The sequence below is a fragment of the Bos grunniens genome, chromosome 11 (assembly GCF_055505025.1).
Source record: "Bos grunniens cultivar Pamir isolate PY7600 chromosome 11, Bosgru_T2T1.0, whole genome shotgun sequence".
NCBI lineage: Eukaryota > Metazoa > Chordata > Mammalia > Artiodactyla > Bovidae > Bos > Bos grunniens.
Genome location: NC_141175.1, coordinates 85,381,885 through 85,400,059, shown reverse-complemented (window position 1 = coordinate 85,400,059; position 18,175 = coordinate 85,381,885). Strand labels below are relative to the sequence as shown.

Sequence of the window (18,175 nt, the reverse complement as noted above, 5' to 3'; positions counted from 1 at the left end):
TCCATCACCAACTCCTGGAGCTTACTCAAACTCATGTCCATTGAGTCAGTGATGCTATCCAACCATTTCATATTCTGTTGTCCCCTTCTCCTCCTGCTTTCAATCTTTCCCAGCATCAGGGTCTTTTCCAATGAGTCAGTTCTTCACATCAGGTGGCCAAAGTTTTGGAGTTTCAGCTTCAACATCAGTCCTTCCAATGAATATTCAGGACTGATTTCCTTTAGGATGGACTGGTTGGATCTCCTTGCAGTCCAAGGGACTCTCAAGAGTCTTCTCCAACACCACAGTTCAAAAGCATCAATTCTTCAGCACTCAGCTTTTTTTATAGTGCAACTCTAACATCCATACATGACCACTAGAAAAACCATAGCTATGGTTGTAAAGGGTCAGATAATGAATATTTTTGGATTTGTGTGCCATATGGTCTCTGTAGTGTGCATGCAGCCATAGGCAATATATAAATGGGTGTGGCTGTTGTTTTCCAATAAAACTATACAGAGAAATAGGAAACAGGCCTGACTTGGCTGTACTTCTCCAACCCTTGAATTAAATAAAGGAAGCATAGTCAACTGCTAATGAAAATATAAAATCTATGACTGTATCTTAAGGATCTTACAAATGCGATATTTAGAAATATTAGCAGACAAATCATGGTTTACTTATTGCATTTAAGACAGAGTTACTTGGATTTCCCAATCCAACAACAGGCTAGCTGGTTACTGGCCAATTCTTCCACTGGAAAAAAAAGCCAGAAAAGTTGAGTATGTGAGTGTGTGTATGTGTGTGTATACATGCACATCAGAGAGCTACCAAAGAAGTAAGAACGTATGGGGTTTAAAATATAGGGGGGATTAAAATATGTGACAACAATAGTACAAGAGGGGTAAATCACATTAATATGTTCAAAGATCCTTGCATTGTTCATCAATTGATAAAAGTGTAAATTTAAATTATATTTTAGCAAAACAAGACTGCATGTGTAATTTCTATGGTTACCATTACAAAGATAGTAAAAGAATGTATTATCTAGCTGGGAAGCTAATAAAGGGAAAAATAGAATAAAATAATAAAATAGTACTTAATACAGAACAAGGCAAGAAGATGAGAAAAAAGAAATGTAGAACAGATAGGACAAAAAAAATCTACAATGGTAATTGGTAGATTTAAACCCAAATATATCAGTAATCATAGCAAATATAACTGAGTTAAATACATTAGAAGATAAAGGTTGTTCAACTCAATTAAAAAAATTCACCTGTATGTATACTGTTTATAAGAGATATACCTTGTATATGGGGCTACAGAAACATTCAAAGCAAAAGGGTATAACAAGTATATTTTAAACAGAGAAGAGATTGGTGGTTGTGGCGGGGTGGGGTTGGTGGTTTTGGGTGGAGGGAATGGGTGAAGGTGGTCAAAGGATACAAAATTTGAGCTTCAGTAGGTTCTGGGATGTAATGCACAGTGTGGTGATGACTGTTGTCACTGAGCAGGGCCAGTTTTGGTGACTCCCTTGAAAGGTGAAAAATCACTCCCTTAAAGTTATAATCCAAGTAATTTGACCCATCTGTAGTGACAACATCAAATAAATTTGGGCTTTTCAGTAAATGTGGTAGAAATGTAGCCAGAGTTTTGAGTAAATAGAGCTTTGAAATATAGGTACCCTCAAGCTCTTTACCCTCTTCTGCTAATATTTTCCTTTAATTTTTCCATAAAAGGAGGGGGAAGCACAGCATCCACTCATGGTTTCTTCCGCAGAGGTCACCCTCCACACCTTGTTACTGGCAGCACCTACTGAGGTTGGCCACAGGATCTCGAGGGGGAGCCTGTCTTGTTCTTGCTGTCCCTGTTTCGTACCTTCACTGTAGAGAATCCACGTTTGCTTATGCTTGACTGCTGTTGACATAAATATTATGGTGGATGTGTAGGAAAATGAATGTGTACATTTTTGAGAAAGGACAGAGGAAAAGCAGAGAAGACTGAAGGCAATTACCCCATTAAAGGATTATGGCTGAAGCCCCAGTACCTCAGGGTATTTGACAGAGTCTTGCTGCAGGTGCCCAGACATTAGGGAAATGCCTGAATAGCACCCTGTGTGTGGAGAATAAGGTGACCCCAAAGGAGCCAGAAGTGGGTGTATATGACATGCAGGCTTCAGACAGTCTATGAACTTCTAGAAACAACTAAGAAGAATTGTGGTCAGAGGGTAAATATCATGAGGGGTGGGGACTTGGGGGATGAGATAAATGTGAATTTTTATTTTGAATGTGATGATTTTCTTCTCCCTCTTGAACAAAAGATCCTCTTCTGCATCAGTGGAAAAATTTAAATTTGACATTATTTTTAACTAGAATCTGATCCTCCTGTCCTTTATCTGGAGCCATGGGGCTAACAGGCTGAGCTACCATCGGGTGAGACTGACTAATTTTTTGTGAGGAGTCATGTCCTGTATCCATCGTCTATATGTTCAATTCCATGGACTGGGTAGGTAGGGTCACTTAGTTTCTTAACAACTTGATTCTCTTTCTACTGTAGAAACTACCAGAAAGAATTATACTCACATGGTCAGAGGCTACTTAAGAATCTGTTAAGTACACAGTAACTATTTTGACTTTTTAAGGATTTTCTTAATTCAGAGCAGAAACATGGAGGATGAGGTAATGAAACTTTCTCTGGTTTGAACAGTCATTTCATGTGCTTCTTAATGTCATTGTTTTTTCTTTTTTAGTGTGGACCATTTTTTAAAGCCTTTATTGAATTTGTTACAATATTGCTTCTGTTTTTTTTACGTTTGGGGTTTTTGGCCATGAGGCATATGAGATCTTAGCTCGTGGACCAGGCCTTACGCCCTACTTTGGAAGACAAAATCTTAACCATTGGACCACCAGGGGAGTCCTCGTCATTGTTTGATATTAGGAAAAATATTTTTAAAGATTCTACAGTGATTTACCTCTTATATCCGAATGTAGGCTTAAGGAACCACAGTTGTGTGAATTACATCTAAACTGGGTGTGATGTTCATACCTAGTTTATGTAGTCAAGAGGTGTAAGTGTAGGATTGTGAGAGAAACCGTCAGTATATTATTTCCAGTTTGGGGGAACATTTTTCAAGTTTAGAAGACTTTAGGATGGTTTTGAAGGCATGAAAAGCTAAATGATAGGGATGATACCTTGCTTCTCAGTATTAGGTCCGTCAGCATCCCCTCTGCTCTCTGTTCCTATTGTTGTTTTCTCATGATCGAGGTCATGCTGTCACGAAATAAAAATAGCTTCTCCTCTCAATGTAAATTTGACTGGATATAAAATCTGTATTATTAATTAAGCTCAGAAGTTCCTGAATGTATACCAGTTCTCTTTAGTTTATTTTGCATGGTTAAAGTTCCCATTATTTTGTAAGTGGGTTTTTTATTAAGCAACTCTTACAATTGCCTTAAACCTGACACATATATTGTCCTCAGTCACTGGAAAGGTTTCGTGGGTCATTTGAGAACAGAGGCAATTCTATATTCTGGAGATCAACTTTACATCCATATTTTGATTTTTACCAGTGATGAAAATTAGTTAGGTACTGAAAACTAAACATGATACCTTGCCAGAGATTCATCTGGGTACTAAAAGTAATTTATATTTTTCCTATTTTCTCTGCTCATCTTTTTCTGAGATAATGTTTCCTTCATGGTATGTGTTTGGGCAGGCATGATTTTCATCTTAAATCTATCCATATCGTTGGAAACTAGCTTGAATGGTTGTATCAGGAAACTCAGGGTTTTTCCTGATCGGAATTCTCAAATGGATCCCAATGCTTTGTTGGAAGAACATATGGGAGAGATTTGGGGCTAATCTCCCCAAATACCTGAGTTTGAATTTGCCAGGAGAGAATTATGGGTTCTTTTCTGAGCTACTAGGGGAGGCTCTCTTGATATGGAAACCACCAGGAGCTAAGGGAAAGTTCGCACAACCTGTGTCTTCCCTCAAACCCCAAAGACTTGAGAGACATGACTAGGGTTCCTAATCCAATCCTAAGAGATCCAGACCAAGTTCTTTGCAAGAGTTATGTCTTGGATGACATAACTGTTAAGAGAGGGCTCAGCAGAACCCTTCTGGGGTTCTGAAACACCACCTCTCAGTAAGAGGCCAGGACCCACGCAGGCTGGAGGGAATGGCTAAGGGATGGCCTGACTCTACTGATCAGTATACCTGCCAGGCTGGGAACTCTCTTGAGAAAGGGCTAAGTCCCAGTTGTCAGCTTAAGAGCTTAAGACTTGTGGGAAGGCCACAAATTTGGGGGTTTATTGTACTAGTCACCAAAGAAGAGGAATAGCAATTATATCCTAAAATACTGGAGATGTAAAGAGCGGGGTCTTGAGTCAGTTAGAGTCCCTTAGAGTTTTGGTGTGTGGATGCAGCATTCAGAAAGAGGGTTTTCCACAAAAAGTGCTTATTCCTATGAAGAGTGACACACGGTTCTCTCTCCTTTCTACCTGAGTGAAAAAGCCCTGTAGGCGTTACCTCTGTGTTGTGCTTAAGAGGCTTGTGTGTGTGTATATGTTTTAGATTCTCCTGGGAGCTCCTGAAGCACCTCTGAGGCTGGCCTTCCCCAGAGTCTGTTCATAGAGCCTGCAGAGAGGGTTTTAATGCAGGTAATCAAGAAACTCTCGTTTACAGCCAAAATCAAACTGTTTTGCCACAAGCCCAGCCAACAAAATAGCACACTGTTGGCAGGAGACAATCATTGCTCTAATATCTTTCAGGCTTCCAAAGATGAAGACACTTCAGTAAAACTGCTGGCCTATGCAAAAAAAAAAAAAAATTCAACTTTTAGACCCGAACTATTTTACAGGGCACCCGCCCAATCAGATCTTGTGTGAGGCAAGGTTGTTCATGGTGATACACGACTCAGATCTGTTATTTCCTAATTTCCTATCTCTTTCTCCTTCCGTGGCTCATGCTTCTTATGCACTCCATATTGTGTTCCTCTTGCCCCTTCCCACTCAGATATTTTTTTATCTAGGCTGTTGCCTTCGTTAGCATTTTTCTGGACCAGTCTTTCTCCCTGTTTTCAACTTCTGCATCAAAATGTTCCCTTCCCGTGTACCTTTCCCACAGTGCCTTGACAGACGGTTTGCTTTCTTATCAAGCATTAGATATTTAGGATTTTTTTTCAAGACATTTATTTATGCTAGCAGTGAAATCAGACAATAGGCCAACTTTGAGTTTATAGTTATACAGCTTTGCTTCATTTTAAAGCAGCTAGCAATTGTGCAGAGAAGTTAAATAATAAACGTAGGCTTTCAGTGATCAGAGCTTTATTAATTTTATGACTTTATTAGTAGGAATGCTAGTTGCTCAGTCATGTCTGACTCTTTGTGACCTTATGGACAGAGGAGTCCATCAGACCCTGGTCTGCACTGCAGGCAGTTTCTTTATGCCTGAGCCACCAGGGAAGCCCTATAGATTAATTAATTAATAATTTTTTTTGATGCATTCAATTGCTCAACAAGTAACTATTGTGCATACGCTGCATGAGAAAAGTGAGATTTCGTTTTTACCCTTGCAGAACTTCTAGTCTAATGGAAAAGCTGGCAGTATTCAAATTATCATGAAACAGATGGAAAATTACAACTGTAAAAATACTATGAGCATGTATTATAAAGAGAATTGATATCATATGAAGGCAAGAGAAGCTCCTCTGAGTAAGACTTGAGATAAGTTCTGATGGAAGACTAGATATAGAGCCGTGATTACATTTGCATCTTTTTGCTGCTTGACTGTGCATATCCTTAGCGCTACAAAGGGACGAGGACAATTGCAGTGAGATGAGCCCATGAGGTAGGCATACTCCCTTTCCACTGCCTCAATGATTCTACTTTTGATGGAAATTCAAAGCTAAAATATTAGAAGAATATAGGTGTTCATGCTTTCTTTTAAATTTTACTATCATTGTGAGATTTGAGAGTTCTGTTTACATTTGATATTTCCCTTATATCTAAATATTAGTAACCCATTAATAGGTAGGATTTGATTGCCCCTGAGATTCAATGGTATAACTCCAAATAAATTGATGGAAACAGATAGAAATTGATTGCAGTGTCTTGTCATGTACTTCAATGAGAAAAAATGTGCATATCTATGCAAGATTCTGTATTTAAGCACTGCTATGGTCTCTGTTTTAGAAGACATAGGAGGAAGTAGCATGCGAGGAAAACTGAAGGAAGACTCCAGTTACTATTAAGGTCATACAGGGGCTATTGGAAAAAGCCTCTTGTTTGTGTATGTCATAATGACAAAGGACCAATGCATCCCTTCTTTAATTCGTCACGCTTGCTCTGAGAGCAAAGTATATAGAAGCAGTGAGCTGTTAAATACAGGAGCTTCACATTGTTATAATTTTCTAGTGAGTGTGCTCAAAACAGCATTTTAAATGTTAATGGTACCATTAATTCCCAAACTCTACTTTCAAATTTAGAATCACCTATTCTTCTGCAAGGTTGAAACCTGACTTTCCATTATGTGGCATAAAAATGTCTCAACTTTTTGATTTGTTTTTCAAGGGAAAGATGATTTAAATGTGCTTCGGTGCCCTTTCTCTTGTCTCAAAGATGCTCAAGGGGTTTTTAATCTTAAAATTTCCATTTCAATTAAGTCTGAAGCTGCATAGCCAAGATTGCTGGCAAACTCTCCCTTCCTTCATCTTTTACTTCTTTCCTCACTTCCACACCCCTTATTCTGAAAGTCTCTGGGACTAACCAGGCAAAGCCATGTGTGATAGTCTCATGGCAGACTTGTTTTTCTGGGTTCATTTTCTTGTGTTCTCACTGTTTTTGCTAGGATTTGCTTTGTTCACCACTTGTTGAAATGAACTTTCAAGTGGAAAGACTGTGATGCCATTTGGAGGGCACCAATATAGTATGTTTTTAGGTCCATAAGAAACACCTTTAATCACTACTACCAAATAGCCTCCTTTTGAATTCTAGCATGAAGTTCCAAACTCCTGTGTTCGTTATGGAGTCAAAGCATGAAGTGTGGGCCTAGATGTGACCAGCAATCTTCCAGTGAGGACTTGGATATAGGAAAAGGTAAGTGAAGTGGACAAAGAAACCACGAATACATGAAAAATGAAATTAAATTACATGAATTCATGTAACATTTAACAGTCACCAAATTAATGCCTCTTATGATACTCACTCTTCTAGGCCCTGAGGATAAAATTGAACAATACAAATGAGGTCCTTTTCTTTATAGACTACAGTTTTAAGTGAATTAATACAGCGACTCAAGACAATTCCCATTTTTGGCCAACACTTCTGTGTCAAATGAATAGTATCATTTTAAATATGTGGATCATACGTCTTAGGGGCTTAGGATTATATCAGATTCATGAGTGACTTTATACGTGTACCAAGCATTGTCTGCAGGACTGACTGAACACATCAAAGTGTAGTTGTTGTGTTGGAGTCTGTCCTGGTTTAATCTCAGATAGATGTTACTTGGATAGCCGAAGTGTTTTGTTATAGATAGAAGGAGATATAGATTCACTGAAGAGGGGGATTCTATATAACAATGGCCCTGGGTTTGGGACTTAGAACTAGTGGTTGGTTGGTTTATTTTTGCTCCAGGGTTATGTGGGAAAATGAACTGGCTTTCATTTCATGCTTCATTGGCACAGCAGACCACACAGGTCTCTTTTCCTCTCTGTTAGGGTCACAGATCTAACAGCACTTTATCACAACTGGCCCCACAACACAGTTCTTATTAAGCAGTTGTAAAATAACCCGTGAAAGAGGGGAAATACCTACAGTCACCTCTTTTTCACACCAAAGCAAGACACTAGGCGCCCTGCTTTGAACATCCACCACAATGCAGACTCCTGATCAGCTCATGGATGACTTGAGGGAAAGCAAGGATGAGGCAAGATGTTGGCATTTTAGTGGGGAGACTGACAGTGATGATGTGATATCCACTCTGACGTTGGTACCGAGCAGACCTGTTCTGCACTTAGACCAGTACTAACTTATACCAGTATTAACCGTTGCAGAGCAGGTCTGAACCAGCAGTGAGATCAGAAACACAGTCTGCAGGTTACTGCCCAACTTTCATCCTATACCTACTCCATTTCAAGAAGAAGTGCTTGGCAATGGCTCTGGTTTTGTGGCATGTTAGCTTATATTTTGGGAAGGCTGGGTATATCCTAGTGAGTCATGTCCTTAGCAAATCATGAGTGCTCTGTTATCAAATAGGAGTATTTATGGAGCATGTGACATGTGCCTAGATACAGCGTAAATGCTGAGAGGGACTTGTGTGTATTGGGGAGTACCTGTTTTCACAAATAGATTGCAAAGTCAAGACTAAGTTATGAACCAAAGTCAGAGTGTATGGTTTAGGGTATAGCCACATGACAATGTATAGTAGAGATGAAATGCAGCCAGAGTTCAGAGAAAGAAGACATTAATTAGTAGGGTGAGAGATTCAGGGTTTGTGAGAGAGGTAGAATTGAAAGATAGGATCGGACCATAATATCTCTGTTTCCTTTTCTGTTATTTGAGCCAGTGAATCTTCATTTCTTGTGGCTACCCTTTTCTTGTAGCCAGAGAGGGCTATGAAATTACTCTTATAATAGTATTGATGATTTGCAGCTCATCTTTATGGCCAAGATTAGAAAGCAGATCAATCATTTCTGATGGTTCCCCATGACAGTCAAAAGACATCTTCCATCCAATGACTGGGCATGAAGGTACTTCAATCATAATGCTCTGGATATTCATAAGTTACTTTTATGAAGAGGTTGAAGACTATTAATGTTGCACAGAAAGGATCATAGTACAATGCAAATATAGGATCCATTTATAGCTCCATTACTGCGAAAGCACTGCTTCCACTCCCCCTCCAATGGTACCATGCTCAGAGGAAACGCAGAACTACAGTGAAGCTGCTCTGCAGATATCAGGCCCTCGATGTGGAGGCAGAGAACAGTGGCAACATTTTGCCATCTCCTAGGGAAAATGATAGAAGCCTGCAAAGGATCTGTGTGAGCAAGAAGTGTTCAGGTTTCAGACCATCCAGGGAAAGAATAAAGAGCTTAAAGCCCACCACAACTGTTCCCTTAGCCCTGGCTGTCAAAGTTTATTATAGTTGCTAAACCCCATGTACTGTTACATATAAATATATATGGTAACTTGTTTATAAAATTTTCTAGCAAATGTGAATTCAGTCATCCTGAAAATTCCTTTTGTCTCTATAAAGTCCAAAAGTTAAAGACATTCCATCATGATATTATTATGCATAAATACATGAGGAGTTTAATAGCAGGCAAGACCCTGGTTCCTACTGAAGGCAAGACCAGATGGTCAGCACCCCTTAGTAGTTCTCTTTAGGTATGTTACATATTTCATAGCTCTAGCCTGGAAGATCAGATTTCAAAATTCTTGCTCAGCTCATGGTGGAAAAAAAAAACAAAAAACTGAAGAGGCAATATAAGTTTTAAAAGCTTATTCTATTATAGTGCTTTCATAAGTTATCTCAGAAAAGGAAATGAAGAGAGATTTTGCAATTCATTTGACCAAACTATAGACGTGATGAAAATAGCTCTAAAACTATACAGTCTTCAGGAAGTACAGCTCCAAAGATAGGGGGCTGCAGCCTGAGTGTTCAGTGTCTTTGAGTTACTACTTCCAGCAAAGGGCTGCAGACTGATTTGTAATGCTGCTATCTATTATTTTCGAAATCCCGTTGGTTAATGGGTGGAAGCTGCTAATATGAGCCGGAACATTCTGGATAATAAATACTATGTAAGGATGGGGGAATTATTGCAAAGAAAGCTGTTAGAACAAAAGAATTTAGGCAGTATTGCGTCTCTTGGCTAAAATTGACGTGCCTGAAGAAAAAAATATTATCCCAAGCTAAAAATAATGTCACCATTGTTAACAGACATTGACTTGTTTCAATTCTGAAAGTTGTTTTTTCTCAATACTGGGGTAGATTTTAAGCAGGTTTATGTGGGCTGTAAAGTAAAACCAACAAGTAAAAGCAACACATTCTATTTTTGACTATTCTCACCAGGTACTTTTATATTATTTCAGAATTGTCAGTATTAATTCCAGCATGTCTTATTATTAGAACATACATAGAAATGAATCATACTAATCTCAAGATTGTGATTACCTCTGGGTAGAAAGAAAGGAAGTGGGATTGGAGAGGAGTTAATAGAAGACTTCAGTAATTTCTGCAATATTTTATTCCTTAAAATGAAAGAAAACAAACAATATTTGAAACACATTGGGCAATATGTCAATATTTGTTCATGTGGGTTCACATGGGTTCATTATTCTTTATACTTTTCCATATGTTTGGAATATTTTGGGCTTAAAAGTCATTAGAAGAGAATAAAAATTCTATCTCTGAATGCTTATGTTAGCAAAAGAATGAAGTTTGGTGGGTATCATCTGTTCCTAGGATACTGCTTGATAATTTTCCAGGGACTGTCATGAATCTGTTATCTGTTTTTAATTAATTTTAATTTTATCTGTTTTTAATTAATCCCAGGGCAGGTATTGGCAAATTACTCAGAGCTATCACAACATAGTCCCCTTTAACTTACCACCTCTTCAATGTAAATAAAGGCAAATGTCAGTTGCATTTGTAGCCCAAGAAAAAGTACCTATCACCACTTGAAGTTATGTCTGTGCATGTCTGTGTTTGTGGGAGTGCTTTTATGCTTGACACTTCTTAACTAGTCAAATATTTTTTTTTGTATCAGTATTCATCCCCCTCACATCAAGTTATGCATTTTCCCTATATTTTTGTCACTTTCTAAAACATATTTTGTGTTTTATTAGTGACTAAGCATATAACTTTTACCATTTGGGGGGAAAACGTTTGCTAAAGCATTTACTCTTGACAAATACTAATATTAATCTTCTCACAGATATTCTTAGATTTATGTATAGAGAGTATTTTAAATGCTTTTAGAAGCATGCTCTTCTCATATTCTGAGTGCAGGGTTTGTTAAAAGTATTTTCTTTAAAAATTTTTAAAAGAAAAAGTAAATTATTTTTACATTTTAATAGATAGTAAGTAGATAGATAAAATCAGATTTCTCACTTTAATATACCTCTATGTGTAGTGTAGATTTTAGCAAGCAGAAACGTAGAGAAACAATTAACCGCTCTGATTGTAGAGGAGTGGTGTGTACATGCTTTCTAACCCACTAGGTGGCGCTGTGGAGAGCCAGCGCTTTACTGATCTGGCTAAACGGGGCTACCTGTAATATCAAGAAAATTATATCTTTGCTCAGTAAATAGTATTGGGATGTAAATGTCCAAAAAAAAAAGAAACTAAAGTGATAGAAGAACTTCATCTTCATGTTGCATGAAAGAAAGTGGGGAACTTAAAGGTTTGATCTTCATCAAAAAAACATATACTTGATAAAATGGGTTAGATTTTTTCTTCCTTCCGAAATAACCCTTTTTTTAAAAATTAAAAATTAACTTTATTCAGAATAACTTGGTGTTTTCTCTGATGCGTGGTCAATTCAGGGATGCTTATATATTGAATATAATATAATAGGACATGAGTTTGAGTAAACTCCGGGAGTTGATGATGGACAGGGAGGCCTGGCGTGCTGCGATTCACGGGGTCTCAAAGAGTCGGACACGACTGAGCGACTGAACTGAACTGAACTGATGCATATATAGAGCTCTCATATACGTGGTCGACTTTTACCATAAGCCTTTGATGCAGATAAACGTGTAATTTTTAAGATGAGGAAATGAGGTTCAGAGATAGCAAGTCTTTTAGTGCTGCTCAACTAGTGTGTAGAGGAACTGGGGTCAGATCCAGGATTTCTGACTCCAAAATATGTCCTCTTTCTTTCACTAGGCCATACATCCTGGGTCCAGTGTAAAGATGAAACAAAACAAAAAACTCTGTTCTCTAGAAATTTATGTCTGAGTCAAACAGATGTCTGACACAAATTTCTTTCAGAGTATCATACTCACTTGTACCTAAGAAAACACCTCCTTTCTAATATGAATATTTGTTTATTCAAGTCATAGAGGTCAATTTAGTAATAAATGTCTTAGTATCCAAAAAGAACACTTTATCTTCTTTTGTACAGTCTTTCAAATTATAAATAATTTTGCATAGCATATAATTTCTAATTCTAATTCTACAACAATTTGAAGTGTGGAGCCTGGTGGGCTCCAGTCCATGGGGTCGCTGGGAGTCCGGAATGACTGAGCTACTTCACTTTCGCTTTTCGCTTTCATGCGTTGGAGAGGGAAATGGCAACCCACTCCAGTGTTCTTGCCTGGAGAATCCCAGGGACGGGGGAGCCTGGTGGGCTGCCGTCTATGGGGTCGCACAGAGTTGGACACGACTGAAGTGACTTAGCAGCAGCAGCAGCAGCAGGATATCACAAATAAGTAAATGAAAATGCCAACTCCTAAGAGATCCAACTTGAATTTGGAATATCTTATTCTAAGGTGATTGTATCTATCAACTTCATGACTCTTTACATTGTTTATTAATTTCATCCACTTTCTTTTCAGTTATTTTTCTTTGGTTGATGTTATTTTAACCCTTTTAAGGCACAATAGCGATGGTGAGGGAAATGGTGTATCATTATAACCTATGGATATATGTGCATTTTGAAAGAATAAATATGATCATACAACACTTCTATATTTAATAACAAAATATAATAATTCATATTTGGAAAGTAGAAAGAGTGCCTACTATTTTTGTAATATAAACTACCAAAGGGAATGCCTAGCAAAGTTTTGGGGGAAAATCACTGCAGATGATGACTACAGCCATGAAATTAAAGGACGGTTACTCCTTGGAACGAAAGTTATGACCAACCTAGACAGCATATTTAAAAGCAGAGACATTACTTTGCCAACAAAGGTCCATCTAGTCAAGGCTATGGTTTTTCCAGTGGTCATGTATGGATGTGAAAGTTGGGCTGTGAAGAAAGCTGAGCGCTGAAGAATTGATGCTTTTGAACTGTGGTGTTGGAGAAGACTCATGAGAGTCCCTTGGACTGCAAGGAGATCCAACCAGTCCATTCTAAAGGAGATCAGTCCTGGGTGTTCTTTGGATGGAATGATGCTAAAGCTGAAACTCCAGTACTTTGGCCACCTCATGTGAAGAGTTGACTCATTGGAAAAGACTCTGATGCTGGGAGGGATTGGGGGCAGGAGGAGAAGGGGACGAGAGAGGATGAGATGGCTGGATGGCATCACTGACTCAATGGATGTGAGTTTGAGTGAACTCTGGGAGTTGGTGATGGACAGGGAGGCCTGGCGTGCTGCGATTCCTGGGGTCGCAAAGAGTCAGATGTGACTGAGCGACTGAACTGAGAAATACCCACGTATTACCGGGAGCCACAAGGGTTATGGAATCAGAGATTTAGGTGCAAAGCCCATCTCCACAGCACAATAGTTGTGTTCCTGAAGCAAATAGTGAAAAATGGAGAGAGTGAGGATTGTTTGATAGATTTAGTGTGAGAATTTATCAAGTAAGACGTAGACTGCCTAAAACAGTATCTAGTCCATGGAAGATATTAAAAAAATGTTTTTTCCCTTAAAAAATTCATTTTTATTTTCTGCCTTTTAAAAAGCATTTAATTATCTAATTCTCCTCTGGCTAAAGAATTTATTGCCTTCTGCTAGGAGGCTATAGCTTGAACTGTCTTATTTGCCACTAATATAATAAGAAAAAATTTTCATGGTTATAAGAGAAGACCTTGAAACCATAAGGCTGCAGTTGGTAGCTACTAGCAGATATTTTGTGGAGAAGGCAATGGCAACCCGCTCCAGTACTGTTGCCTGGAAAATCCCATGGATGGAGGACCCTGGTGGGCTGCAGTCCATGGGATCGCTAAGAGTCAGACATGACTGAGTGTCTTCACTTTCACTTTTCACTTTCATGCATTGGAGAAGGAAATGGCAACCCACTCCAGTGTTCTTGCCTGGAGAATCCCAGGGATGGGGGAGCCTGGTGGGCTGCCGTCTATGGGGTCGAACACAGTCGGACATGACTAAAGTGACTTAGTAGCAGCAGCAGCAGCAGCAGATATTTTGAGAATGGCTGTTGGTGTCCTTAAGTCTAATTCAGTTTTAGAAAACTCACGTTCTCGGTAGTATAAGAACATATTGGAACCTATATCCACAATGGCTGTACAGCTCTATCGGATTCCTAAACCTCAGCTACTCTAAAAAAAATTCACCCTTGCATTCAGATGTTTTGCTGCATAGACTTAGTCACATCTGGTTAGCAGCCCATCTGACATGAAGGCAGGCAGAGACGTACTGATTAAAATCAAGGTGATTTTGGAAAAAGGGAATCACTGCAACCCTTTTAATTTTTTGGCTTCAGAATTGGGACAGGGAAGTGTTTCATTTCGCCTGGGTTGGACTGGGATGGCCTCTCTCCCTGCCAAGTCCTTGGTGTGCCAGATGGAAATACGAAAGGTTGGGCAGGGTCCAAGTGGTGAGAGGCCAGAACATGACAGCTCTCGCAAAGTGCTTTACCTCTCACAGCCTGCTGAGGGGCAACTTTGCACTGTCTGTACCCCTCTCAGGCTTGGGAAAGAGCCTCTCAACGTTTGAGACTGGGAGGAAGTCAGCCCATCATCCCTTGCTCTGGTCATACCTCTGATGGGTAGCAAACTTTGAGGGGTCTTCCTTGTCACCTGGGAAAGAGTTCCCAGGGCGAAGTTGGTTGTTTAGCACAAAGGATTGACTTTGCCTTTGGACAGAGCATGTGCTTTCCTTTATGGGCCATTCGCTGGATGACTGAGAGATGTTCTTACTTGACTATGTAGACTTTCAAATACTTCTTTAGAGATTCACTTCCTTTCTGTTAAAAAGGACGGGACGGGCACTGTGTCTCTCAACAACCATTTCAATGTTTCTTGTGTGCCTGTTGTACCGCAGCTGGAAAACTATGAACTTGCTTTCCCAGCCTCCCTTGCAGTAGGGATTTGGATATGGTTTGGGTTTCACCACTTGGATGTACTTCAAGGAGACTTAAATTCAAGCATCAGCTCCGAGGGTAGAACAGCGGCAGTGCAGGAAGCATCTGTTTCGCTCATGAGAGCTCAGCAGGCGATGCTTTCCTCCAGGGCCAGCTGTCCTAAAGGGGCCCTGATGTGCAGATCGCAGCGGGCCCAGTGGGACCTGGAAGCCAGCAGCAGAACAGCACCATCCTCGTTCCAGGTCCCTGCCTGGGACAGAGGTAGAAGTTCCAGGGGCTGCCCGTTTTGCCATGGTGTTTGGAAGTCAGGCCCCGCCCAGACCCCAGACCTTCAGTCATTTTGTAAGCATCCAGTTGGCTGTGTGAAACTTCTTTTTCCCTAACACGGCCACAGTGATTTTTTAAATCAATATTTGGACCTGAATCCAGCAATTTTATTTCAAAAATCTTAAGATCTTTTGGCTCACTAGATTTCATCCTTCCCAATTTTTGTGATCTGTGCATGGAAATGGTAGAGATTTCTATGGGATGAAAAGAAAGAGAAGCAGGGTGGTACAGGGAAGAGAACGTGAGCTGTGGAGTCAGAACACCTGGTTTTCACTCTGCTCTGCCATTTACTAGTTGTGCGTCCTTGAACAAATTGTTTTCTCTCTGTGCTTTGCTACTGCTGCTGCTAAGTCGCTTTAGTCGTGTCCGACTCTGTGCGACCCCAGAGATGGCAGCCCACCAGGCTCCCCCGTCCCTGGGATTCTCCAGGCAAGAGCACTGGAGTGGGTTGCCATTTCCTTCTCCAATGCATGAAAGTGAAAAGTGAAAATGAAGTCGCTCAGTCATGTCCGACTCCTAGCGACCCCATGGACTGCAGCCTACAAGGCTCCTCCATCCGTGGGATATTCCAGGCAAGAGTACTGGAGTGGGGTGCCATTGCCTTCTCCGTGCTTTAGTTTCTTCTAAAACAGGAGAAATACTAAATACCTTTCAGGAATGCTGTGAAAACTAAGTAGCATGGAAATATAGCATCTTCTGGGGCTTACCCAGTGACTCAGTGAGTAAAGAATTTGCCTTCAATGCATTAGACGCAGGAGACGCAAGTTTGATCCCGGGTCTAGAAGACCCTTGGAGGAGGACACGGCAACCCACTCCAGCATTCTTGCCTGGAGAATCCCATGGACAGAGGAGCCTGGCGGGTTACAGTCCTTTGGGTTGCAAAGAGTCAGACACGACTGAAGCAACTTAGCACGCATGCATGCATAGCATCTTCTTATATATTAGGCATTCTATAAATGTTAGATATAATTATAAAGAACTACATATATGTGTGAATATATAAAGAAGATCTGAAAGACTGCCAAAATGAGTGTGTGTGTGTGTTTAGGAGGATAGAGGTAGAATGGTAAGGGAGGATATGCACACAGAGAAGCCATCAGGAAAGGAATAAAAAACATTTCAAAGGGCTAGTGAGAGGCCATTGCAGTCCGACTTTGTGGCCTTATAGACACTACCACATGCCATTTATTACTATCGGACATAATTCTCTCACAGAGAAATGTTCCCTAATACCGTAGATATAATTAGCTTTCATATAGCTTTTGAATATGGATCCTATTCAAATCATGGTTCCAATCCTTACTTGCTCTATGACCAAGTTACTAAAAATTCCTTTGCTGTAGTTGGTTCATGTAAAATGGGGCTAAAATTAAGATCTCATTGAATTTTTTGAGGTTTAAATGAGTTAACACATGTGAATCATTTAGAAGGGTGCCTGGCATGTAAAAAGTAATTGCTAAAGTGAAGAGGATCTAAAAAGCCTCTTGATGAAGGTGAAAGAGGAGAGTGAAAAAGTTGGCTTAAAACTCAACATTCAGAAAACGAAGATCATGGCATCCGGTCCCATCACTTCATGGCAAATAGATGGGGAAACTGTAGAAACAGTGTCAGACTTTATTTTTTTGGGCTCCAAAATCACTGCAGATGGTGACTGCAGCCATGAAATTAAAAGACGCTTACTCCTTGGAAGGAAAGTTATGACCAACCTAGATAGCATAGTCAAAAGCAGCAACATTACTTTGCCAACAAAAGTCCGTCTAGTCAAGGCTATGGTTTTTCCTGTGGTCATGTATGGATGTGAGAGTTGGACTGTGAAGAAAGCTGAGCACCGAAGAATTGATGCTTTTGAACTGTGGTGTTGGAGAAGACTCATGAGAGTCCCTTGGACTGCAAGGAGATCCAACCGGTCCATTCTGAAGGAGATCAGCCCTGGTATTTCTTTGGAAGGACTGATGTTAAAGCTGAGACTCCATTACTTTGGCCACCTCATGCGAAGAGTTGACTCATTGGAAAAGACTTTGATGCTGGGAGGGATTGGGGGCAGGAAGAGAAGGGGACGACAGAGGATGAGATGGCTGGATGGCATCACTGACTCGATGGACATGAGTCTGAGTGAACTCCGAGAGTTGGTGATGGACAAGGAGGCCTGGCGTGCTGCGATTCATGGGGTCGCAAAGAGTAGGACATGACTGAGTGACTGATCTGAACTGAACTGAAAGTTGCTATTGTTTTCATTGGTTAATTATAATTTATCATGAAAACAGTGTGTGTATATATATGTACAGAGGCATAACTTTGTATGTATGTTTGTATATGTGATGTGAATGTATATGTTTGAGCATATGCATGTGTGCATATGTATGGATGCACATACACACACTTTCATGTATGTGAACATATGTGTGTTAGATATATTTGTATTATTTATTTGCTGTTATGTATTTGCATGTATGCATCAGCCCTTATGTATGGGTATATTATTGCTTGTGCTGTGTGTATATGTGCCTGGGTATTTGTGTATATGTTTAGCATCTATATATGGATATGTGTACTTCCCTGGTGGCTCAGTGGTTAAAAATCTGTCTGCCAACACAGGAGACACAGGAGATGCAGATTTGATCCTTGAGTCAAGAAGATCCCCTGGAGGAAGTAATGGCAACTTACTCCACTATTGTTGCTGAGAAAATCTCATGGACAGAGGCGCCTGGTAGGCTGCATTCCTTAGGGTTGAAAAGAGTCAGACACAACTGAGCGACTAAACACACACACACACACACAACACATATGGATATGTGAATGTGTATATATTGGTATGTCCATATATATATTCCACATATATGTATAGGAATGTGTGTATGTTAGCTATATATGT

The 18,175-nt window shown here is 39.9% G+C and overlaps 1 protein-coding gene across 1 annotated transcript in view; it reads left to right on the top strand.

The window, feature by feature from the left end:
* Window positions 1–7,056: 7,056 nt before the first annotated feature.
* The window catches only part of LOC147363456 (uncharacterized), a 257,915-nt gene continuing 246,796 nt past the window's right edge, over window positions 7,057–18,175 (top strand). Inside the window, exon 1 of the transcript XR_015137150.1 lies at window positions 7,057–7,076. The gene's annotated coding sequence lies outside the window, so the exon portion shown is untranslated. The remainder of the gene's footprint in view (window positions 7,077–18,175) is intronic.